Consider the following 25,243-nt stretch of genomic DNA (forward strand, 5'->3'; position numbering starts at 1 on the left):
CCTCAGGCTTTTGGAAACCAAAGCCAGGCAGAGGCTTCTGGGTTGTTGTCACTGGGACTCGACACCTGGCTGCTCGAATGGGAAGGGCAGGGAAAGAAAATAGCAGGATAAACAAAGTTATTATTAAAACAAAATGCTCCTGCCCCACATCTCTCAGCTTATAGCAAGCTGCTCCTCTGGGGTACCTCGTCTTTTCATGGGAGGTCACAGTGTCAACTCTATTATCACTGGGAATCTATCATTTTCCAAGACTGAAAGTAAATTTAGAATATTAGATCAAGCGATCTTTCTTTTTCTTTTTTAAAAGATTTTATTGTAGAGAGAGCATGCGCACGCATGGGGAGAGGGTCAGAGGGAGAGATCTCAAGCAGACTCCCTCTGAGCAAGGAGCCCAATGTAGGACTCGATCTCATGACCCTGAGATCATGACCGGAGCCAAAATCAAGACTTGGATGCTTAACTGACTGAGCCACCCAGGCACCCCTCAAGCAATCTTTCATTCAGATAACAATTACCAAATTATTTTATCTACAGGCTTTACTGCTTTGAGTTTATAATAAAATTAACAGGACTTGAATTCTTACTCGTTTTCAACATTGTATAGGGATGCAGAATAGAACTCAAAAAATTTTTGAACATCAATGTATTTATTATGAAAACTGAAATGTGTACCAAAACATGATAAACCTCAGAGGGGAAGAAGCTTGTCTGAATTCTCTATTGCTTCTTTTTTTCTTTCCTTTTTTTTTTTATTGGATTAAAACACACATAACATGAAACTGACAGTCTTAGCCGTTCTTCAAGTGCACAGTTTGGTGGCACTGGGTACATTCACATGGGTGGTCACCATCACCACCATCTCTCTCACCCCAGAACTCTCTCATCTTATGAAGTTGACACTATACCTATTAAACACTAACACCCCAGACTCCCCTCCCCCACCAGCCCCTGGCAACGCTCATTCTATTTTTTGTCTTTATGACCTTGACTACTCTAAGTACTTCATGTAAGTGGAATCCTTATCTATCCTATTGTGACTAGCTTATTTCATTTAGCGTATCGTCCTTAAGGTTAATCCATATTGTAGCATCTCCCTTCCTTTTTAAGGCTCAATAATATTCCATCATGTGTACATACCATATTTTGTTTATTCATTTATCCACAGATAGACACTGGGGTTGCTTCCACATTTTGGCTGTGAAGAATGCTGCTATGACCATGGGTGTACGGATATCTCTCTGAGACCCTGCTTTCAATTCTTTTCAGGATATACGTAGAAGTGCAATTGCTAGGTCATATGGTAATTCTATTTATAATTTTTTGAGGAACCTCCTTACTGTTTTCCACAGCAGCTACCCGTTGCACATTCTCACCAACAGTGCACAGGAAGAACTCAATCTGGTCCAACAGAATCATACTGCTCACCTACTGTAAGTCTGGGATCAAGGCTAGATCTGGTGGGGGCCAAAGAAATGGAGAGCATACCACCTTTATCCTAAGGAGTATGCAAATTTATCTTACTAATTAGATTGAGAGTAGTTTAAAAACTGCATGTTAAAAGATTAAATTTTTAGATAAAATATGCAATTAAAGTACTTTTTGGAGAAAATAAACAGAGTATGACCATCTGGTTGCCTGCTTCCCCCAATCAGGGAGGCGAAAGCCCAGCACTCTAGGATGCCTTCTGAGAGAGAAACCTAGAATATTTTGCTATTTCTTCTCCCGTCTTCAGCGGCCAGCTGAGACAGGTGATATTTCAGAACAGGAGATGCAGACAATGCTATGTTCATCCCTCGAGACATTCTAAGTGCTAATTTGGTCCAGGTCAGACTACCTGGGGTGCATACTTCTACCTCATTAATTTTGCCCTTGCACAAAGGTCTTCACAGAGTTGAAAAAACATTAGGAACGTTTTTGGAGATGGACAGATTGGGGCTCCCATTCGAGCTGCTTTGCCTAATGGCTGTATAATCTTGGGTAAAGAACCCATACCTCCTTATAAAAGCATCCCTGAGTCCTGTCTCTGCTGGAAATGAATCATCCCCTCCTCTCTGGTACGCCATAATACAAACTTCTATTACTGTAACATTTGCATCTTACCATGCCTGCTAATTTGACTACTGGCTTGTCTTCTCCTGGCACCTTGGCACCAGGGAGGATGGCTGCATTGTACCTGTATCCCCAAGACACTGCACAGAGCCTGGTACATGGTGGAGGTGTTAGGAGCTGACGCTCTGCAGAAACTGCCACACCTGATAAGTAATACTGTTAGCGACCCACTTAAATCAAACTGTGACTTGGCCTCTGATAGTATCTCCCACTCTTGGAGAGATCAAAGTAATGAGAACTAATGAAGCAGAACCAGATTCTAGCCTCAACGCCATTATTCTGAGAGCTGCTTTGTATCTATCTTTCTTTAGGTCACTGTGATGTGATTCTCAGTTCTGGTCCCTACACGGTTCCTCCAAGGAGAAGGCAGTCCTGGAAGGGAGTCGACCTGGGCACCAGAGGACTACAGAAATCAGAAATTTACATTTTATTGCTTTCTCCTACATCTTATCAGAAGAATGCTAGAAGTCTGGAGACAGGGGCTCTTGGCAGTTTGGTTTGTGTGAGGCTGAGTATGTCCTATTTTTAAGGTTCACAGGCTCTAGGCTCATTCTCTAAAGAGTAGGCACTATCCCTCGCATCCCCATCCACATTCATTCTGTCTAGTCTCCAGATTACTCTTTAAGTGTTCTGGATCAGAACCCAACCTCTCTATAGTGGGCTGAAAGGTAGTATCCCAAAAAGATATGTCCATGTCCCAATCCCAAGAACCTGTGTAACCTTATTTGAAAAATGGATCTTTACAGATGAAATTAAATTATGGATCATGAGATCATCCTGAATTACCTGGATGGACTCTAAATCCAATGACAAGTGTCCTTGGAAGAGATGGAGAGAAGACACACAGAGGAGAAAGTGACACAAAGATGGAGGCAGGGAATGGAAGGATGTAGCCACCCTAGAAGCTGGATGAGGCAAAGAATGGATTCTCCCCTAGAGCGTTTGGAGGGATTACAGCCTTGCCAACACCTTAATTTTGGACTTAAGGCCTCCAGAGCTCTGACAGAATACACTTCTGTTGTTTTAAGCCACTGAGTTTGTTTTAAGCCACTAAGTTATGGCAGCCCTAGCAAATAAATACACTTCGCAAGTTTCAGTTTCCTTAGCTGCAAGAAGAAATAATAGTCCTTCCCACCAGATTTATTATGTGGATTTAATGAGAAACTATAAGTAAAGTTGCCCATATCAGTGATCCATGTAGTAGGCCCTCAGTAAATGGTAGCCACTAGAGTCTTACGCTCTTGACATTTATGGAAGCTCACTGGACATCCATACTTGGGCATTTCACTACAGTGCTCCCACAAGACTCTGGATTGCCCTCTCAGAGTTAACCTGGGAGAGAAACACTTTATGAAGAAGGGCAAAGAAGTGAAAGGTCACCGAAAAGAGACAGAGCCTTCTCAGGTAAGCAGGATATCATTAAAGAGTGCTATGACCAACCCCAGAGAGGTTGGGGTAGTCATGAGGGCCTTAAAAAAGAAGAGCAAAGGGGGAAATGTTGGCCACTCATGTTCAGACTATGCTTAGGAAAGAAGGGTCTTAGCCAAAAGGTTTCTATGATTTCCAATCTCTAGGCAAAACTATCCCATCTATGTAGTGATAGATGCTCTTGATGCCATTAAATATTTAAATATTAAATATTTCAAAGCAACCTTTGGATTTCCATGTAGGTCTGCTTATGAGGAAAATGAATTAATTGTTGGAGTTTTGAGTAATCCTGACCTCCGTGATAGAGATTTTTCATGACAGATCCAAAGTGTGGCTCTGGATGAAGATTTGGCTTCCCAAGTATCGTAACTGGAGAGAATGCACAGATGGGGCCAGCGAAGGCACCCTTAGTCTTTGTGACAACTCTTTTACTTACTATTGATTCTTGTCTCCATTTCCTAGGCATTTCAGTTAGGCTGAGTTCGTCTTCCAGGATTTGATCACTTCTGGCATCAATGAGGCCCCTGGGCCTAAAAAACAAAAGGCCTGGCATGGATTACACCGCTATGACATTTCGGGTCTATCCCTTCCTCTGATTCCCACAGAATCACTTTCCACGCTCCCTGCAAAACTCATCAAGAACATTCAATTGTGCCTGTCATTGTTTCCAACACCCATGGTGACGACGTTTTCTGAGACAGAAACTGGACATGCACGGGTGAGTATATGTTTGGAGAACACTGGGATAGAATATTTAATAATGAAAGTAATTGAAAATGCACAACAGGTAGCCATTATGCTATGTGGTACTAGCAAGAGAAACATTTTAGAATTCAATTCCAATAGACATTTTGCTTCTACTGAACAATTGATATATTTGCTTCTTTGGTAAAAATAATGCTTTCTTTTCCGTGGCTATCAAGAAACTCAATGTTAAAGCTGTTAATCATTGTAACTGCATGAATTCTTTTACTTTCCTTGTTCTTAATTTTCTAGTTCTCCCCCTCAGATTATACCACAATTTTAGCCACTCAGATGGCTGGCTGGCTATCTGTTCATGGCAGGGACTGGTTGGTTCCACCCCACATCCGTTCTCTTGTTCTTCCTTATTAACAAAAGCTCCCTTTCAGCCAGGTGTGGCCATGGACTAAGTTTTGTGTGGGACTTCCAGGAAGGCTGCTTAAAGAGTGTTGACCCATTGAGGGGGAGTCTTTTATCTTTCCTACCTGTTGACTGGGTAGTACCCAGTACACCAGCAGCTATCCTAGACCATGAGGTGTCCCAAAGGATAGAAGCCAGTACTGGGATGGTTGAACAGAAAGATGGGTGCTGAGTCACTGATACCTGGAAGGTCATCCTATCAGCTCCGGCCACCTAGCCAGCGGTTTCTCTTAGGTGAATCAGAAATAAACTTTGACTTTTTTGAAGTCACTCTTATTTTGGGTTTTCCCATAAAACTGCTACACTATTTTTTTTTACAGCACTTCCCAGAAATCTATCAAAAATTAATTTCAGATTCACTCCATTTTTTAAGACAGACCACTCCAAAAATATTCTCCAAATTCAATGAAAATCTGGCTCAATATTTTTGTGTGATGTGGTAATCAGACACACACTTAATTTTGTCTATATAGATGTGTCCTCTGTTAGAGGCTGGTGCAGACACCTTTTGGAAGGGGGCAGAGTATAAATAAATAAACAACAGTAATAGTAAGTAGGGAAGTATTTCAAGAGGTAGCTTCCACCCATCTTCTGTAATGAATATATGAAAATTTTTGAAATTAGCATGGTACTTGTATGTAAAAGAAAGTGTCTAATGAATATTCTATCAAGGATATAGAATATCCCCTTAAGACTTATTGATATCATTCACCTGCAGAGAAAAGTCACTTTTTCATAGATTAAACCAAGATAAATATCAGCCCACTGTCTGTCCAAAGTGTTATAAATTTTGTATTACTGAACTAATGAGATTTAATAAAATCCAAATTAAGTCTTATAGTACTTTGGACAGAATCTTTCTTTCCTCTCAACCCTAGGTCTTCCCACTCATCTTCAAAGGAAGCATTAATGAGAAGCAATAAATCCCAGCATGATCGTGATTAAATTTCATGAATTAAACAGAGGTAATTTTGCAAAATGGTAAATTCAATCAGTAGAACAGATACTTTTCTTTCTCAGACAAACCGAGGGCCAAATGTGTCTCCAGATCTTGGCATAAATGATGACATTTTGATTCTTCCTATCAGTGAGTAAAATGCTTTTAAATACCTTCAAGAGTAAATTGCAAAACTGCTATTAGTGCCTTTAAAAATATGGCTTAGCCCTCTTCCCTTCCCTTCCTTTTCCCCCTACCTCCATTCCCACCCTCCAACACATGCACAGACAAATCTGGTGGCTATCTGGGCAACACTGAAGGATAATCATGACTCTGATTATAGCATGCAGCTTTAAAATTCTGGATTCTCTGTTCTAAGTGAGAAGCACCAGCTCGGAAATCATTTCTCCTAGTCACTATAGGTTTTCCAGCGTCTTGGCAGTTAAGAAACACCAGCTTGCTGACAGCATTTTAAATGACCTACATTTGTGTGGAAAGCCATGTGGTCCAGCCCAGCAGGATTAGAGACGGGAGAAGATGCTCTGGCACTGATTGCTTATCAAGAGAAGCCGACTCCAGACCTTTCCTGCTTGGTTTCTCCATCTCACCATCTGCATAACTGCTGATTCATTAGGCAGGTGTCTCTCCTGCTGCTGGAAGGGACATTTGTTCCCTGTAATTTGCCACTTTTCCAAATGGTTAAGGGAAATTGGACTCGCTGCTGGATACTGCGAGTGACGTGAATGAGCTAATGCCAGCACTTCCCCCATGTAAATGTCATGCGTAGAATCAAGGCTCAAATGGCTAATGACTTCCCAGCTAACCTGGAGTGGACACCTACAGGAGAAACCAGCAACCATCATGACATTTTGGGAACAAGCCTAATTTAAATGTTGCATCCTGTTGTCCACACATTTATCAGACTGTGCATTTAAATTTTGGTTTGGAGAATATTATCACTTGCCCAGAGTGTGTGTCTTATAAATATGTCCAAATCACTGTAACTAAGAAGCCAGGAAATTGAAGGGGACAATGCCCGCACATACCCCAGGAGAGTTCAGGGCTGAGAATAGTTTACATTCATCAAAGTCTAAGAGACTACTTCTTAGTGCCTCTTGCCTTTAATTTTGTCCAAAGGTCTTCTTTTTGCCCACAGATTTTTCTGTCCTAATGTTGGTTCCATATCTCCTCCCATCCCCAGACACAGGGGCATGACTCAAGATGAAATCATCAGAGTACCTCAAATGCCTGGACACAAGTGATTAGACTCAGAGGTGGGCAAATTGTGACAAAGTCCTTGCCTTTTGTATGAAAAAGCCATTCATCCATTCATAAAATTTTTTACAAAACCTCCACTCAAAGAGAGGCATTATTTAGGGTGCTGGGGAAGTAGCAATAAATAAGACAGATGTAATTCCACGGAATTTACACGATAGGGCATGGAGCAGGGAGGCAGACAAGAATATGAACAAGATGATTTGTGAAAGTATTGCATTAAGAAGGATGTAAGAAGCATGAATGATAGTGAACAGGGCTAACACCCAGAGAAAATTGAAAACGGTAGGGGAAGGAGGCCCTAGGGGTGCTAAAGTGTTGGCTCTAGCTATCTTTTTTTCCCCCCCAAGATTTTTATTTATTTATTTGAGAGAAAAAGAGAGAACACTCGAGCACAAGCAGGGGGAGGGACAGGCAGAGGGAGAAGCAGGCTCCCCGCTGAGCAGGGAACCCAATGGGGGACTCAATCCCAGGACGCTGGGATCATGACCCGAGGGGAAGGCAGACACCCAACCCACTGAGCCACCCAGGCATCCGAAGCTCTAGTTGTCTCTTATGGCCAGTTTCACCCTGCTCTTCCTGGGATTTCAGATCATGAGCCAACAAATTCCCCTTTGGAGCTAACGCCAGCTCAGTCTCCACTATACATCCCTTACCCACTCTTTGATGCCAGGATCTTGACTTGAGAATGGTCCTCCAGTCAGCAAGTCTGTGTTGACTGCCTGGTGCTGCGTATTGTGAGGGTTCAAAGAGGAGCAGGTCATGCTTGCCCCCCTCAAGCAGTTTTCCGTAAGTGTGGGCTGGGAAGTGGGCACAGACACACGTGGACAATATCAAACTGTGATTGTGCCGACTACCAACCTGTTCCTCCCTACCTTTCTTTCTCAGCAAGTAGTTCCAACTACCAGGTTGTTCAAGCCTTGATTCGTCTCTCTCTCACCTCCCATTTCCAATCCATCAAAACTATTTCTTGAGTCCATTCCCATTGACACCACGCTGGCCTGATACCACCTCTTCCATGCACTGTGGGAATACCTTCTGCACTCCTCTGGAGAAGAGTTGGCTTCCTTGGAATCATATGAATCTCCAGATGGAAATTGACTGCAATAGGAGAGGCGATGATGGCCGCCAGGAAGGCTTCCATTACTGACCCCAGGAAGCCACAAATTCTAATGCATTCCTACGAGACGAAACAGAAACAATGCTCGGATCTTCCAACACATTTGACAGTTTGTGACGAGACTCTCATGAGCACAGGTATGGCCAGAATTGAGAATACCTGATGAAATGTTAGCACTGGAAATCACTTTGAAGTCACCTGGACCAACTACCTCCTGGTACCAGTGGGGAAACTGAGGTGCAAGGAAGTTAAATTGCTTATCTGAAATCACTATAATTACTTAATTATATATATGTAATGTCTATTCCAAAGCAGATTTAAAACGCCTCATCTGTGATTTAAAAAGACTATGGGGGGCGCCTGGGTGGCACAGCGGTTAAGCGTCTGCCTTCGGCTCAGGGTGTGATCCCAGCGTTATGGGATCGGGCCCCACATCAGGCTCCTCTGCTATGAGCCTGCTTCTTCCTCTCCCACTCCCCCTGCTTGTGTTCCCTCTCTCGCTGGCTGTCTCTATCTCTGTCAAATAAATAAATAAAATCTTAAAAAAAAAAAAAAGACTATGGGCACAGTACTTCTTCAAGACATCATCACAAACAGTATTTGTACAAAATAGGTTTTCTTGATAAGAATCAGGTAGCAAGCGTGCAAAGATATGTCTGATGAGTACTGGGGAACATGTACCATGGGATGGATTAAGGGTGGAGACATAAGCCAACTCCTGAGAGGGTCTATACCCTTTTGTAAGAAAGCAGCCATCCCATCTCCTCACACCTCACTGTAAGTGCGTGCCCCTGGATATGGCCAAGATTTCCCTTAGAGAACATCTCTAGTCCCGCACTATGCTGGACAAATAAATGATTGAGGGCTTCAGTTTTCTGCTAGAGAAAACAGCTATGGGTATTTTTTTTTTTAAAGATTTTATTTATTTATTTGACAGAGATAGAGACAGCCAGAGAGAGAGGGAACACAAGCTGGGGGAGTGGGAGAGGAAGAAGCAGGCTCCCATTGGAGGAGCCTGATGTGGGGCTCGATCCCAGAACGCTGGGATCACGCCCTGAGCCGAAGGCAGACACTTAACGACTGAGCCACCCAGGCGCCCCAGCTATGGGTATTCTAACTTAAAAAGTTTAGGGGCGCCTGGGTGACTCAGTTGGTTAAGCCACTGCTTTTGGGTCAGGTCATGATCTCAAGGTCCTGTGATCCAGCCTGGTGTCAGACTCCCTGCTCAGGAGGGAGCCTCCTTCTCCCTCTCCTTCTGCCGCCCCCCCCCCCCCCAGCTCATTCCTGCACTCTAAAGTAAGCACAACCTTTAAAGAAGAAAAAAAAAGAATGTTCAAATCAGTACCAACTCGGCCATAAAAACAAAGCATCCATTGAATATCCAACATTATGCAGTTAAATCCTGCAAGATAAACTAATTGCGAAGTTTGCAAATGTGCAAATAAATGAATTGACTTTCTATTTGAAGTGGAGAGCTATAAAACAACTAAAGGTTGGGGAATATCTACTCCAAATGAGATTTTTTATTTTGGAATGGTTATTTTATATCATTATCTTCCACTTGTCTGTGGGACACATAATTGACCTAAGCCTCAGTTTACTCTCTCTGTACAGTTGGCCAGTAATATTCCTGATGTTCCAGGGTTGTTGGAACAGATGAGATAATGCATATAGAAGATTTAGCATAGCTTTCAATAAGTGTTAACATTGTATTACAAAAGGGCTATATTAAGGTCAATCTTCATTCACAACAATAAAATTGAGTCATCAGGATACAGAAGCTTGAGGTGAGGGGCTGGGAGTGTATCCGGGTCATATGCTAAAACAGCCTACGCACTGAGCAAGCTCCAGACAAAGTCAAGACTAAAGCTAATTATCTGCACAATGCAGGACATCTGTCATCAGTTCAGCAAAACTGGGATGACAAAGTTGAGCAGGACACTGTCCCTGCTTTTGGTGTCCTCCCACGTAGAAAGAAGGTAATAGATAGTACTGGAGGCCCTTCCCTACAGAGAGAGTTTTCGTAATTGAATTACATATTGACCATAAGGTCAGTGAATCAAGAAACACAATTTATATTACCCTGATTGCCATTGGTAACAACAGGCTTGTCCCTGGGGATCCGTCCTTGATGAGGATGACAGGTAAGAGGAACAAAGTGTGAGGACACCCAGCAGCGTGCACGCTTCCTCCTTGGTACACCAGTTCATGCCTGTGATTTTTCTGTGTACTGTGTTATGAATTGTGACGCCAGCAAAGTTGCAAGGTCAAGGCCAAGATGATTGAGGTTTGGAAGGCTCCTGGGTGTGTGGCTTATAAGTCAAATGAGGTGTTTGGGTTCATTTTTGTCTTTCTGATCAAGCAATTTGATATGTGAGCTTGAAATTAAACGCTGTGATTGGCATAAAGCACCTTTATTATTGAAAATCCTGCAGGAGAGCTAACTTTGTTATTGTAAGCCTTGAACACACTAACTGCAACCCCTTTTGTCTCTCGCCAAATCAATTGGTTTTTAATTCAATTTTGATAAAGTCAATTTTCTCAGGAACTCAATTATCTTTTTATAGCATGTCAGGCTGTATAAATACACAATGTGGGAACTGCTACGGCAGTGGAATGCATAAAAGAGGAGGGTAACCCAAAATAATTCTGCCTTGGGGTGTGTGGGTGGGTGAAGGGAATGTCAGGGGAGGCTATGGAAAAGAGCTGACATTCAAGTTGGAGGCTTAGGAATAAGTACCTGCTTCCTTGGCAGATAGGATGGGAAAGGCTATTCCCGGCAAAGGGAAGGGCTTGAATGTACAAAGCCTGGAGAAGTGTAAATGCGCCAAATACAGGAGATGGGGACTGGCATAGCTGGTTAGCATCTGCTGGACAAATGTAACTGAACGCGTAGCAGGTGCTGTGCTCGGAAAAGGGCACTGGCTGCAAAGAACACAGGTGATGCAGGAAGGCAGGCTGGAGCCAGGAGATGGCTGGGAGGCCTTGTGCCTCTCGCTTTGGAGTTTGTACTCCTGAAGACAGTGTGGTTTTAAAGTAGAGGAATGGTGTCATGAGAGCCTGATGCAGAAGAGCAGGAGCAGAACCGTAGAGAATGGATGGAAGAGGAGTGACCAGACGGATATGTAGTAGTCCAGGTTGGCGTAGTTGGGGGCAGCAGTGATGTGTGATTTTGGGGGAGCCCCACTGACATATGCAGCCCTCTTTCCTGGTGCCCACAGGACCCATTTCCCCAGATTTGCAGCTCTTCTAGCACCTGTTCTAATTTGCAAGGAATTAAAAAAACAAAAAAACTAAAAAGCCCCAACCTAGAAAGCTAAATCGGACTCTTGCTCTCTCAGAGCTGAAATTACTTTAGCAAAGATAATGGCTTCTTTTAGTTTGCAGGGTTTCATCTTCTCTTCTAAAGGTTAAAAATAGAAAACAGATTAAAATCCTGAGTATGAATCCTAAAAAGGATTTCTATTCCCTCCCTGTGGGGTGATAAATTTAAAGGGCCATGGGACCTAGAAACTGCCTGAGAGACGCTCTTTTGCTCCATGCATTCTTTTTTTAGCCAAAGACCTGGCCATGTGCTCTGGTACAGAACTGGTCATGGTCTGTGAGGCAGGTTTATTCTGTTTTGCATAGCAGACCTGCTCCTAATCACGTCTATTCTTATTTCAGGTTAGGTGGGGGGTCGGGGGGGGGTTGGTGAGAAAGGAGAAGAGGGAAGCTTATTTTAGCCTTTGCTTCAAAAATTAACTTGGTTTCCAATGCAGATGTCTAGTCTATTAGCTTCATTCCCTTGGGGCATGCCCAGAACAGCAGCATCTCCTTTCCACTCCCCCAAATGCTCCTCTGTCCCAGAATTGTAACCCACTTTGTGCTGCGGTCCACTCCACAGAAGCACCCCCACAATGACCACTCAGGAGCCCCTGGCTGGGGGGCGGGGCTCTACATGGGCCTTTAGGCTCACATTGGGTAAACCAACTAATCCAGCCTGGAAATAATGAAACTCATCTAAAAATCTCTCTTAATCCCTCTTAGCCCTAAAACCATGGATATTAACTGCAGGGTGAGGCCGGGGGAGAGGGAGCATCAGAGGCTCTGGGCAATTTAGCCTCAGTGGTTATGTAAATCAGACAGTGAACACTAGCACATTCCATTGCTGGGGGAAGGGAGAAGGGAAGGGCTGGGGGCTGGGGAGAAGGTGGGTGGCTGGCAGCCCTGGTTCCTGGATATCACCCTGAGAAATAGCACCCTATGCTACAGATGACAAGGCACATGTCAGCATGCTCAAAGTCTCCTTCATCCTTCCTGAAATTTCTGATAAAATCAGAAGTTGTCATTGTTATCTCAGGAAGGCGTTATTTTAAAAATAAGTTGCCACTGACTTAACTTTCCAAAACTCCTCTGCAATATTATTATTCTTTTATTTAAGCCCAGAAACCATTTTTTAAAAAAACGTATGCCCTTTGGACCAAGGATTTTTAGAGTCAGAAACGGTCTATTTGGGATTGCAATGACAGTCTGTTTTTTCCTACTTGGCATACCTCCCTGTCTCTTGTAGTCATTGATCCCTAACTTTCTTTTGTAAAACCAAACTACCCCCCATACCCTCACTTTTGATCCCTAAGGCAATTTTCAGGCCTTTCTTGCTAATAAATCTCAGTTCTGTTTGGGGAATAATGGACAAAATACTAGCTTCCACAACTTCCCTTCCAGCTAGCAGTGACCATGAGACACAATTCTGGCCAGTGGGATCTACACAGAAGCTTGGGGAGGGCTTCTGGGAAGTCTTCTGCCTTTTGTGATTAAAGGGGGACAGATACACTGGAGCAGCCCCGCCACCTTTCTCCCTTGAACGCAGATGTGAGCTGTAGCATTCCATCTATTGGAAAAGGCCAATAAAATCACAGTTCATTGGCCCTTGATTTAATTTCATGCTGGTGACTGCTTGCCTCTGGATATATTATTATATGAGAAAAATAAATTCATGCTTGTTTCAGCCACTGTTAGCCAGGCATTCTGTTCCTTGCCAATGACTGCATTTCTGAGACACTTGAACTTGTGCTAACAGGAAACCAGCCACTAAAACACTGCATTCCCAGAAAGGCAATTCACCCCAAAGTCCATCTCTCCTATGTTGATGGAAAGCATCAAGGAGAACGAAACCTAGGGCAGCTGGAGTGGCAAGGCACTCATTCCACTGACAGTGCAGGGAGCTTCCCATCCCCCTCCAACAGGATATGGTATAAACCATGGACTAATAACCCCTGTTTTCTGTTTCTCTTTTTCAAATGAATGTTTTAATAGCAGTTACCCTGGTTTTTTTTTTTTTTTCCTTCACTAGTGTTATTGGGTGGGTGGGGAAAAATGTCATTTATTCAAAGGCTCTAGGACTTGAAGAGCCACACTCAACCTGATGGAGAAGAACATGCATCATCATGAAAGCGTGGAGGGGCACCTGGTGGGCTCAGTCAGAAGAGTGTGTGACTCGTGATCTCTGGGTTGTGAGTTTGAGTCCCACATTGAGTGTAGAGATTACTTAAAATCTCAAGGAAAGAAAAAGAAAAAGAAAAAGAAAAAGAAAAAGAAAAGGAAGGAAGGAAGGAAGGAAGGAAGGAAGGAAAGAAAGAAAGAAAGAAAGAAAGAAAGAAAGAAAGAAAGAAAGAAAGAAAGAAAGAAAGAAAGAAAAAGAAAGTCAGTCAGTCTGGAAGTACATGGATACAGCCCAGACAAAACTTTGGACTACGTTTTTTAGAGAATGAGATGACTGTGTTTAGCACTGCACACAGAGCAGCTGCATTATATTTGGCGGGGCACTCTGGGTTTCTAGGAAGCTGGGTCTCTAGGAAGACTGTTGTGTGGGAAGATTATCAGCTAAGGGGTGGACTGTAGTAGGATCCAGTATTTTTGCATTCTCAGAATGCACTGCCACTTCCTCTGAGAGCAGTACCCAGACTTTTCTATAGAGAACTATCCCTCCACTTTCAGCCAATGCATTTTGGTGGGGCTGGCCATATTACCAGTTCCGAGGGTGGGCATGTGATAAAATCTAGACAAATGAGAATATTTATTCTTCTGGCCACTGTGACTGCCTCAGATGAGCTCGTGCCTCAATGCAGCCTGATGAGAGTCAGCACGGAGAGTCTTACTAACATTATTAGGAAAGAAGGTAGTTATTTATTGCCAATTATTATTGATGATCATTTGAGCTCCTGAATGGAGCTGACCTTGACTCTAACCTTGGACTTTTCAGTTATAGAAGGCAATAAACTCTCTTTTTCTAAGATAATCGGAAGAGCGTTTTGTCATTTGCAGCAGGAAGTACCCTAACTGAAGAATTATCTAATTTCCCTGCCTTATTTTATAGATGGGGATATAAAACTTGTGCAGGGCAAATGACTTGCCTGAGGTCACACAGCCATGTAGTGGCAGAGCCCAAATAGGATCCATGCTTCCTCACTTGTGGACCATGAGCTCTTTTCCTGTTAGCAAATGGACCAGAACTATGGGAATTCACAGGAGGGAGAGACAATGTCCAATTGAGATGAGCAGGAAATATTTCACAGAGGAAAGAGTATGGAAATTAGGAAGGTCCCCGAAGTTTTAGATCAGTGGGAAGAAGGGGAAGGCATGCTAGGAGAAGGGGATGATGTGAGAATATGTGTGGACCAGAGTTTGTAGCAGGGAGCCGTTGGTTGTCTCAAATGGGAAAGAGTGAGAGAGAACAAAAGGGAAAGAGAAAAGGCAAGAGAAGGGAGAAAGGAGAGGGCAAGGGGAGAGGGGGAAAAAAAGGAAAAAGAAATAAAGCGAAGCAAGAGAAACCAGAGAACTAAATTATATTTATGCATCTATTACGTGTTCCAGAAACTACATCGAGTCCTTCCTGTTTGGCTTTCAATTCTCACAAACCTTAAAGGAGTGTTTCTATTCCCCATTTTACTAACGGTGAGCTGTTACACGGAAGCCCATGCTAGATGGCCAGAATTCCAACCCAGCCCCCCACCGGCATCACAGGGGTCTTCAGCCACAGAGTTCAGGGTGAGGAAAGAGAAGTGACATCCTAGTCAATTCTACAAGGACAGAAGCACTGTGAACAGAGTTAGCCCAGGCTGGTGACTCAAATCAGCTTGACTCACAAGATTTGCCCTTTTGAGAAGCCAGCAAAGTCACTGCTTTAATCTCAGGAGAGCCATAATTTATTACTTTAACACAGCAGCCACTCTCCCTCTGCCTATGGAAACCGATGCTCTTACCTTCCAAGCAGAGGACACGTTGGCTGATATGGGACTTCCCTGTAACAGGACTGCAGTGTGGTCTCAGAATGCTGAAACCTGCGTTTCCATTCGAAGCTGTCCTGGGAGAGCTCCTGCGAGCTGGACCACTGCATTTATTTGGGGTCACAAAGGATCTATGCTATCCTTTCCTTGCCTATGGAGCAATGCTACCAACTGAATGTGTCTCCCCAAAATTCATTTATGGAAACCTAACCTCCAAGGTGATGGTATTTGGAGGAGGGGCCTTTGTGGAGAGAGGCTTAGGTCAGGAGAGTGAAGCCCCCATGAATGAATGATACTAATGCCCTTAAGAGAGAACTCTTGCCTCTTCCCCCATAGGAGGACGAAGTAAAAAAGACAGCCATCTATGAACTATGAAGCAGGCTTTCACCAGACATCAAAATTTGCTGGCACCTTGGTCTTGGACTTCCCAGGCTCCTGAACTGTAAGAAATAAATTTCTGTTGTATATAAGCCATCCAGTCTATGCTATTCCGTTATAGAAGCTCAAATAGCTGAAAACAAGAATTGAAGGTTGCCACACACTCTTTGACATTCCTTCCATTGAGAGGTGGGTCCAGCTCCTTTTCCCTTTACCACCAGAATAAGCAAAGCGAGTGGTGTTGTAGCAGTTTCCAGGCTGGAAGGGATGACATCTCCTACTTTCTGCGTCTGGGAACAAGTACTTTTGAAGTCCTGTGCTAGGTCTCCTGCTAGAGAGGCCATGGGAGAGGTCCTAAGACAACATGGGAAGACAGGAATCCAGCTGTGCCCAGCAGGCCCCAGACATGTGAGCAAAGACTTCTTGGACCCTCTAGGCCAAACCATGTACCAGCTCAATGCCACGTGGAGCAGCCCTGCCCTGCTGAGGCTCACCCAAATTTCCCCCATAAATCACAAACATAACAAAACGATTAATTGTTATTCAAGCCATTTGGAGGTTTTCCTACACAGCAGTTGATAACCCAAAGAGAACATCACCAGACAACAAAGGCTTTCACGGAGAGAGGAGCAGAGAGGGGGCTTCTTAAGAGGGTCCTCATTTGAGAGGAGGATGTCAACATGGTTCCACATCTCCTTGAAATAGTCACAGAACCAAAAGACTGCAAGAAGGTGTAATTAGAGGCCTCTCCACCTCCCACCCAGCAATACAGAGTAATTTGGAGAGCAGGAAGCTAACTGCAGGTGTCCTGGAAATGAGCATATCAGCACGTGGGTTGCATGAACTTCTTTTGTCATTTTGAAAAGGCCTTCTCGCCTAGTGCCAAGAGAGTGGCAGGCTGGGACACCACGCTGAGGCTTCTGCCATCCCGTGGGCTGAGCCGGAGCAGGGCCTTTAATCGTCCCATCTGAAAAATAGGGTGTGTATGCCCTGGAGCCACTGGAACCTGCAGCAACGATCCTTAGGGGTTGGCGAGAGAAGTTTCTGGGAGAACTGGATGAAGCTTGGCGTACACAAGAAGAGAAATCCTCTGCCCGAGAGGATGTGGATTTTGACGTACAAGGTGCTCTGGAATCCTGGGCAAACATGACAAAGGAATATTCTTCCTATGAGGTTGTCAAAATGAATAATTATTCCTTCCTTCCACAGGTATGTGCTGAGCCAGGACAGGGACGTAGTAACTCCCAAGATGACGACGACATTATTATTATTATTATTATTATTATTATTATTATTATTATTATTATTATTATTATCTTGGTAAGGATTCCTGATACAGATACAAGCTGAAATAAGTTTGGATGAAATGATAGGCTACTTGGGATTTGCTTCAAAATAATCCTGGGATAGAGGAATATAGATGCTCTGAGATTTGCCGTGAATTGACTAGTTAGTCTGACCGGGAGATAGATACATGGGCCTTTAGTAAACTCTCTCCACTTGTGTATATGTTTGTAATTTTCCATATTAAAATTAACATCAAAGCTTCAGAGCAAGGTGCGCATGGTTCATATGTGCCACCTGGAAGGGCCAGGAGACTTTGAGTGATGGCCAAAACGGGTTCCAGTCCCCCCACACCCGCCACTTATCTAAAGGGCTCCCTGGGCCCCTTAAACCCAATTCTCCATGGGAAGCTGAAGTGGGATCTTCAAAAGATACATTCAATCATACCCCCATTCTTCACCTAGGAAAGACCACAGCCAAAGTCCTTTCCAAGGCTGTGGAAGGCCTGTCCCTCCCTGCTCTCCAGCCTGCTGTCTCACCTTCCCTTCCCACTTTCTGTACTCCAGTCACACCAGCTTTTTAAAAAATCTTCAGCTCATCACCTTCCCTCCTGCCTCAGGATCCTTGCTCATACGGTTTCCTCTTGGGGAATACTCTCTCACGCTCCTTCACTCCCTTTACTCAGTTAACTCCCTCTTCTTCCATTTATGGGTCAGAGGTCAAGTCCTAGGTGTGGTAAGCAGAATCACGCCCTCCCTCTCCCCACAGATGCCCATGGCCTAATCTCCTGACCCTGGGACTATGTCACCTTCCGTCACAAAAAGGACTTTGTAGATCTGACTGAGGTAAAGATCTTTTGATGGGGAGATTATCCTGGATTATCTGGGTGGGCCCAAAGTAATCCTGGGGGGTCCTTTTAAAATGCAGCAAGGAGAGTCAGAATCAGGGGAGATGAGACCAAGGAAGAAGCACAGGTCAGAGCAATGCAACTGCTGGCTCTGAAGATGGAAGGGGCCACGAGCCAAGGAACACAGGTGGCTTCTAGACACTGCAGACACAGCACACATTCTCCCCTAGGGCCTCCAGAAGGAACACAGCTGTGCAGACATCTTGATTTTAGCCCAGGGAGGCCCATTTGGGACCTCGGACTTCTGGAACTATAAGAGAATACAGGTGTGTTGTTTAAAGTCACTACGTTGGTGTCAGTTTGTTGCAGCAGAAATAGGAAATTAACACAGTTGAGGAAATCTTCTCTGACCCCGACTCCTGCCCCAATGCCAGATCAGGCCCCCCTCGCACACAGTCACACCTCACTGCACTTTGTAGATATTTCCTTGAGTGATTTGTGTGTGGTATCTTTTAACCCACTAGACTGTGAGATTTAGAAGGCAAGGACCCTGGTGATGTGTTCACCATTGAGTGTCCAGAGCAGAGCCCTTGCTCCATCAAGGAAGGTTAGGGGTTAGCTGTGGCCAGCCCCACTGATGGGCCAGCTGAACCCAAGGCCCCAGCTCTGGCCATTGCACTTTCCTTGTGTTTCTTCAAGCGTCGGTTCCATATGCACCCAATCCTTCCAGACTGAAGTCATGTCTGTCTCTCCTCCTCCACAACCCCAGGGTTTCCATATCTTATTCCTGTGGCTGGGGCCACACTCCTAAGAGGCTTTGGGGTCACACCAACCTGGTTTGGGTCATGCCTTTGTCACTTACAAGCTGTATGACCTTGGACAAAGATTTTTTACCCTTCTGAGCCTCAGTTCCTTCATCTATGTAATGAGGACACGATACCTCTTATGTGGATTAAATAAGAAAACAGAAGTAAAGTATCTAGCACAGAACCTGAGCAGAAGGGCTAAACCAGGATGTCAGTTCCTTCCCCTTTTCCTGATGTTGGGCTCTGCTCATCCACAAGGACTATCTTCTGTTGCCCACTGTGATAGTTTCTGATGACTCTCATCTTCCCCACCTGGCCCAGTCACCTGTCCAATACAACCACAGCCTTCTCTTAGTCCTCCAGGACCTAGGCCCTGCAGGAGGCCTGGAACCAAATACAGTTTCCATGATGTGGGGAATAGTGTTAAATTCTAAGGCCCCAACCTAAGTGAGCCCCAGACCAAAGGGTCTTCTAGCCCCTCAGGCATGTGCACTCACTGGTTTGCTTTTGTTCAAAATGTCCCTTGAAACAATAGGGAGGAGAAGAGGAACAGCCTTCCTAAAGTGACTGGCATTTTGATGTTGGGCCCTAGGATCCCAGAGTCAGCCCTAGCATCCGTGTCAGTTCCCACCTGTCCTTGAACTCACTCAGCCACATCAGCTGCCTCTGACTTCTGGGGTCAGAAACAATGAAGATATATAAGTCCCTCGGGATACTCCCACCCACTGAAGGAGAGGCAGTATCTGGTTAGACAAAGAGTGTGGACCTAGGAGTCAAACAAGGATATAGGATCACGAAGATGAGGTAGAAAAGAGTCAGTCAATACATTTTTCAGTTGTGGGATGTGAGGCCTGTAGAGAAGAAATAAGGATCCAGCTAGTTACTAGGAGACACTATGTCACCGATTTCCCAGGGCAGGGCTATATTCCATTGCAACCCTTTAGGCTTCTTTACAAATGTAGGAAGTTGTTGGCTTACAAAGTGAATTCCTAGGTGAAATTAGCTTCAGGCACAGTGGGATCCAGGAGTTCAATTCATGTTCCAAATCTCTATCACTCAGTATCTTGACTCTGCTCTTTCTCTTTGTACACAGGCCTCATCCTCTCCTGCCTTGAATGGAACCTTTTTCCAGGGCTCTTCGGGGAATGGCCCAGAGATAGCTTTTCCTGGAGGCCTCTTCACCTGGGGAGGCCACTGTGCCATGAGGTCTGGGGAGGTTTTGTCTCCCAAGAAGATGTTGGGATGGAGGTGGGTGACAGTACAAGCAGGAGAGAGTATATATCAAATTACTATTCTTCACATTTTTAGCATAAGGTTGCTAGTGTTATTTTTAAAAATATGGCCATGTATTTCACGGTTTTTAAAATCAATTACATAAAAGGGGGCACCTGCGTGGCTCAGTCGATTAAGCAGCTGCCCTCGGCTCAGGTCATGAACTCAGGGTCCTGGGACTGAGTCCTGTATTGGGCTCCCTGCTCAGCGGGGAGCCTGCTTCTCCCTCTCCCTCTGCCCCCTCCCCTTGTGTTCTCTCTCTCTCACTCTCTCTCAAATAATTAAACAAAATCTTTAAAAAATCAACTACTTAAAAGTATTGCATGTACTTATTTTTTAAAGAATCAAGTAGTATAGGATGATATAAGAGAAAAATAAAAATTCTCTTCCCCTTGCTGCTTAATTCCCCATCTTCACTCCCTAGAGATGACACTGTTAAGTTTCCCATTTGCTTTGTCAGAGAATTTTCTACAAATAAATGTATGTCTATTTTTTAAAAAACACAAACAGGATCATACTATATATATTAGCTCCAATTTAACTATGTTTAAGCCATTGTTTGCTAAACTTATCTGCATCAAAAATTTTTATTAACATCTCTATGAATACCCTAAAATGCAGTTTGGAAAGCACCAAACTTATTAAACAAACATCTACTCTGTGCTAGATGGTAGAAAATAAATAGGATATTTATTCCTATTCATAGATTTGCTATGTACTACGGGAGTCAGATGTAAATACATGGAGACTATACAATGTAATATGTTAGAATATAAATATTCACTATGGACAAGATTCTAGAGATTGACTAACTCTGCCTGGAGGGAAAGCAAGAGGCTTCAAGGAGGAGAGGCCATTTGTCATTGAGTCCTAAAGGATGAATAGGAGTTCAACCAGCTGGCCACCAGGGTGGGGATTCTAGGAAGAGGGAGCTTGTGCAAGAGGATGGAGTCCAGTGAAATTTCAGAATAAGAGTCTGGGGAGATGAGGCAGGGTATGAACTCAGAAAGAAAGTTCGAGGTCAAGGGTTGAGAAACCTGCAGGAATTTGGGCTTTAGCAAACCTTGGGTGATATGAAGTCACTGTGTGTCCCCCCACCCACCCAAGTATAGAAGACATGACTGGATTTGTATTTTAGAAAGACTAACCAGGACCCAGAGAGGCTCAGGAGCCCTGGCTCTCTACTGACCTTTTGCTTCTCTGGGGTACTGGAGGAACCTCCCGAATGATGAGTCCCATGAAGGCAAGTATCATTCCTTTCTCATCTTTGTAGATCTTCCACATTAGCCAAGGCAGGACACACGTACAGTGTTGCTGTGCAGAATTTGCTTAATAAACGAAGGGCCATGGCATCCTCCTTTGCTAACAGGAAGAACGAATGGGCCAGGAAGACACGGCTGGAATAAACTGCTACTTCTGCCATCAAGGCTGGGCATGATCTGGCCCTGGCCTACCTCGCTGACGTCATCTCCTACTGCCGCCCCCCTTGAAGAACACATCCCAGCCAGTCTCTTGCTCTTCTTCAACTACCAAATTCACTCCCTGATCAAAGCCTTTGAAATTCCTGTTCCCTCTGCCAGGTACATCTTTCCATAATACTTTCAAATAGTTTGCTCCTTCATTTGATTAAGTTCTTCAGAGAGGCCTTTCCTGGCTCTAAAATAGCTCCTCAAACCCACCACAACTCTATCCCCTTAACATGCTCTATTTTATCCATAGCACTAATCACTCTGGAGATTCTATCTTATATTAATATATATATATTAACCATAATTAACATATTATAAATTATATATATTAGGTATGCTACTTATAGAATACATATTTTATATTAATGCAACATATATTGTTAACATCTTATATATAATTATATAATATGTTCACATCTTATATTATGTCACTCTCACTAGTTTATGAGCCCCATGAGATCAAGGACCTCACAACTCTTATTCCCTGCTGTATTTCCAGGGCTGGAACAGAACCTGGCGCACAGAAAGAGCTCAATAAAATTGTTGACTGACAAATGAGAGCAAAGATTGACCTTTTGGAGATAGCGGTTCCTAAGACTCGTTTCGAGAGTCTTTTCTTTTTATTTTTTGTCTTGCAAAAAAAAATAATAATTTTAATATTTTAAAATTTTAATTTAAGAATAATAATTTTTTGTTTTGCACCCGGGAGGCCTTCATATGTTTCTAAAGTTGACTGAAAGCTAAATTCTGGGTACTAAATATTTTAATAAAATGTATAAGTTTGTTTTAGATTACTGTATGGCTTTTGCTGGGTTTATTTATTTATTTTTTAAATTCTCAAATAGTATCCTCTTGACTCTGCATGGAGTGCCTTAAGAACTTATCAAAGAGAGCCTAGTTGAGCTGCCCTGCATTCCTGCTTGTGTCACCGGGCTGGGAGCCTCTGAGTGGGGGCTGAGGAAGGTGGGCTGTCTGCCTGGACTTAGCACGAGTTGCTGGCTGTCAGTCCAGGCCTCAAACAACTGCAGCCGGGTGTTTGTCTTAAAATTCATGCCTGTGTCAATACTGCTGCTATCCTTCTCAAACTCTCATTACCATTTTCATGATCTTCCCTGCTCTGTATCAACATTTGACCTTTTCTGACCTATCTCAGTCTGCAGATCTACCGAGTCTCGTAGACTGCTTATCACTCCAGCTGACTCCCAATTTTATCAAACTTCAGGCAAGAGCTTGGCAGCAATTCCTTGTACAATTTCTCTACTAAACAGATTTCATTTGGAATAAAGGCACCAAGAGATCACAATGTGGACTCTGGAGTCAGCCAGGCTTGAATGGGAATCCTGACTCCACCGTTTTCTAACTGTGCAAGTTTGGCCAAATACCTTGTCCTCTCTCATTTCAGTTCTTATCAAAATGTAATTTTTAAAAGCAATGATTCGTGTACAAAGATACAGTGAACATATGTACATGATTTATTTAACCCATTGTGATAGTTAATTTTATGCATCAATTCAACTGGATCATGGAACACCCAGATATCTGGATAAACATTATTTTGGGCTGCATCTGTGAGAAGTGTCTAGGAGAAATTACCATTTGAATCAGTAGACCGAGTAAAGCAGATTGGCCTCCCCAATGTGGGTGGGCCTCCTTCAATCTGTTGAGGGTCTGAATAGAACAAAAAGGTAGAGGAAGAGATTTGCTCTTTCTCTGCCTATCTGAGCTGACACATGGATCTTCTCCTGCCCTCAGCATTCCTGGCTCTCAGGCCTTCAAACGCACCATCAGCTTGCTTGAGTCTCCAGCTTGCAGATGACAGACTGTAGGACTTCTCAGTCTCCATAGTCACATGAGCAATTCCTTATAACAAATTTTATTCTCTCTATATATGTATCTTATTGGTTCTGTCTCTCTGGAGAACTCTGACTAATACACTCATTAAGGAGGGAATCTGCAGGATGGTGAAGCTTGCAGAGCATTCAAAACAGATATTTATTCAAGATATTTGGAAACACATATTTAGTCTGTCAGGAAAATTATACTGACATAAAACTGCTATGTTAGATATAAAAGCACTGAATATTCTATGGAGAAACATATCTAATCTTTGGGGGTATCTTTTCTACTGGGATAAGAAATACAGAAATAATTTGCCTCTCTACTGAACAAAATATTTGCAGCTTATCAATCTTTCTCAAGCTAAGATAGAACTTCGGACATTACAGACTCTAATTAATGGCAAATAGTAAATGAAACAAAGATACATTTTCCTAGAGTTAGATAATCCTTGGGAGTAGCTGCTAGAGAATGCCCAATATGACATTAAAGGACATGCAACAGGGGCGCCTGGGTGGCTCAGTCAGTTAGGCATCTGCCTTCTGCTCAGCTTGTGTTCTTGGTGTCCTGGGATAGAGTCCCATGTGGGGCTCCCTGCTCAGCAGGGAGTCTGCTTCTCCCTCTCCCTCCACCCCTTCCCCTGTCATGCTCTATCCCTGTCTCAATAATAAAATCTTAAAAAAATAAAGAACATGCAATTTTCTTTGCCTTTTTCCTCATATTGAATAATCTTTAAGTTTTCTAATGTAAAATAGGGTACTCCGAGATACATTTCATAGTATATCGAGCCACATATGAGGCCCTTCTTTCTTGGTCAACTGGACTGATGGCTTACCAAGCCACTGCCAGTCATTAATTTCTTATTATGTATTAATAGCATCATAGGGCAGAGAGGTGTCCCTCTTCCAACCTTCGAGGCTCTGAAGACCGCAACCGCTCCCCTTTGTTGCTCCAGCCCTAGGGGTTAGAAGCTTCTTCCTGCCATTACTATCCTCTCTAAGTTACCTGAATGCTCCCTTTTAGCTTTATCCTTCCTTTGCCCTCTGCTTAATAAATTCACAATATTCTCTGTTAAAATAACTAGTATAGTTTCTGTTTTCCTGACCCAACCCTGTTACAAGGAGAGCAGAAACATGTATTTCCTCTATTTGCTGTTAATAAGGAAATGTCCTATTAAAAACCTGATGACTTCTAAAACTACATTAATTTTTACATTCAGAACTATTAATTTTCCTACTTCTGGAAAGTCTTTGTTGAGTTTTTCCTATAAACAACACACTCTGAGAGCACTTTGCATATATTATCTCATTTAATCCTCAAAGCAATCCTATAAGCTATTTATTACTCTTATCCTCACTCTAAAGATGGAGAAACTGAAGTCTAGAGAGGCCATGTAGGCCCCACCAACATCCCACTAGCAAATGGTGAGTGGGGGGATTCAAACCCAGGCTGTCAGAAAACACCCTTCTTAATAAATTATGACATGTAACTCATAGGTTCTATTTGTGTTGTGACAGTATAAAAAGGGCAAACTCCTCATCAAGATAAAAAAAAAAAAAACCCAACAAAGAAAACCTACGAGCAGTGAAGGCATCTGACAAGAGTCACTGGGGACTCAGAGACAGAAGACAAAGTCATCGCAAGCGTTGATTGTTCAGAACCACGGACAGTGGCCATGGTGTTTTCCCTATATGGCCATGCCCATCCACCCAGTTGGCAATGCAAACACATTTCTGACTGTGCAGTCTGCTCTGTATCACTCTGTAGGTTGTAACCTGCATAGGAGTGCCTGGCTAAGGGGATGAGGGTGGGCTCTGATTAAAAGAGAGCCTCGGAAAGCATGAGGATGTTAGATGTTTGAGGAGAAAGGAGAGTAAAGAAGAGAGGCAGTTGCTTAGTGAAAGCAAATTCCTCAGACATGTTGATTTTGCCCAAGGCTGGCCCCAACCTTAGCTTTGAGACAGCAAAGGGAGACAAAACTTGGAATCAAAAGATCTGGTGAATTGCACACACTTTTTCTTAATAAATGCTTATTAATCTTTAAAAAAAAATC

General features: G+C 43.4%; 1 long non-coding RNA gene across 1 annotated transcript in view; it reads right to left on the bottom strand.

Moving 5' to 3' along the window:
- LOC123799057 (uncharacterized) overlaps positions 1-25,243 on the bottom strand; it is a 91,559-nt gene that overhangs the window by 43,550 nt on the left and 22,766 nt on the right. Inside the window, exon 2 of the long non-coding RNA XR_006781490.2 lies at positions 3,974-4,067. This is a non-coding gene — a long non-coding RNA (uncharacterized LOC123799057). The remainder of the gene's footprint in view (positions 1-3,973; positions 4,068-25,243) is intronic.

Source organism: Ursus americanus, chromosome 26, assembly GCF_024610735.1.
Source record: "Ursus americanus isolate L20-20 chromosome 26, mUrsAme1.1.p, whole genome shotgun sequence".
In the NCBI taxonomy this organism is placed as follows: domain Eukaryota; kingdom Metazoa; phylum Chordata; class Mammalia; order Carnivora; family Ursidae; genus Ursus; species Ursus americanus.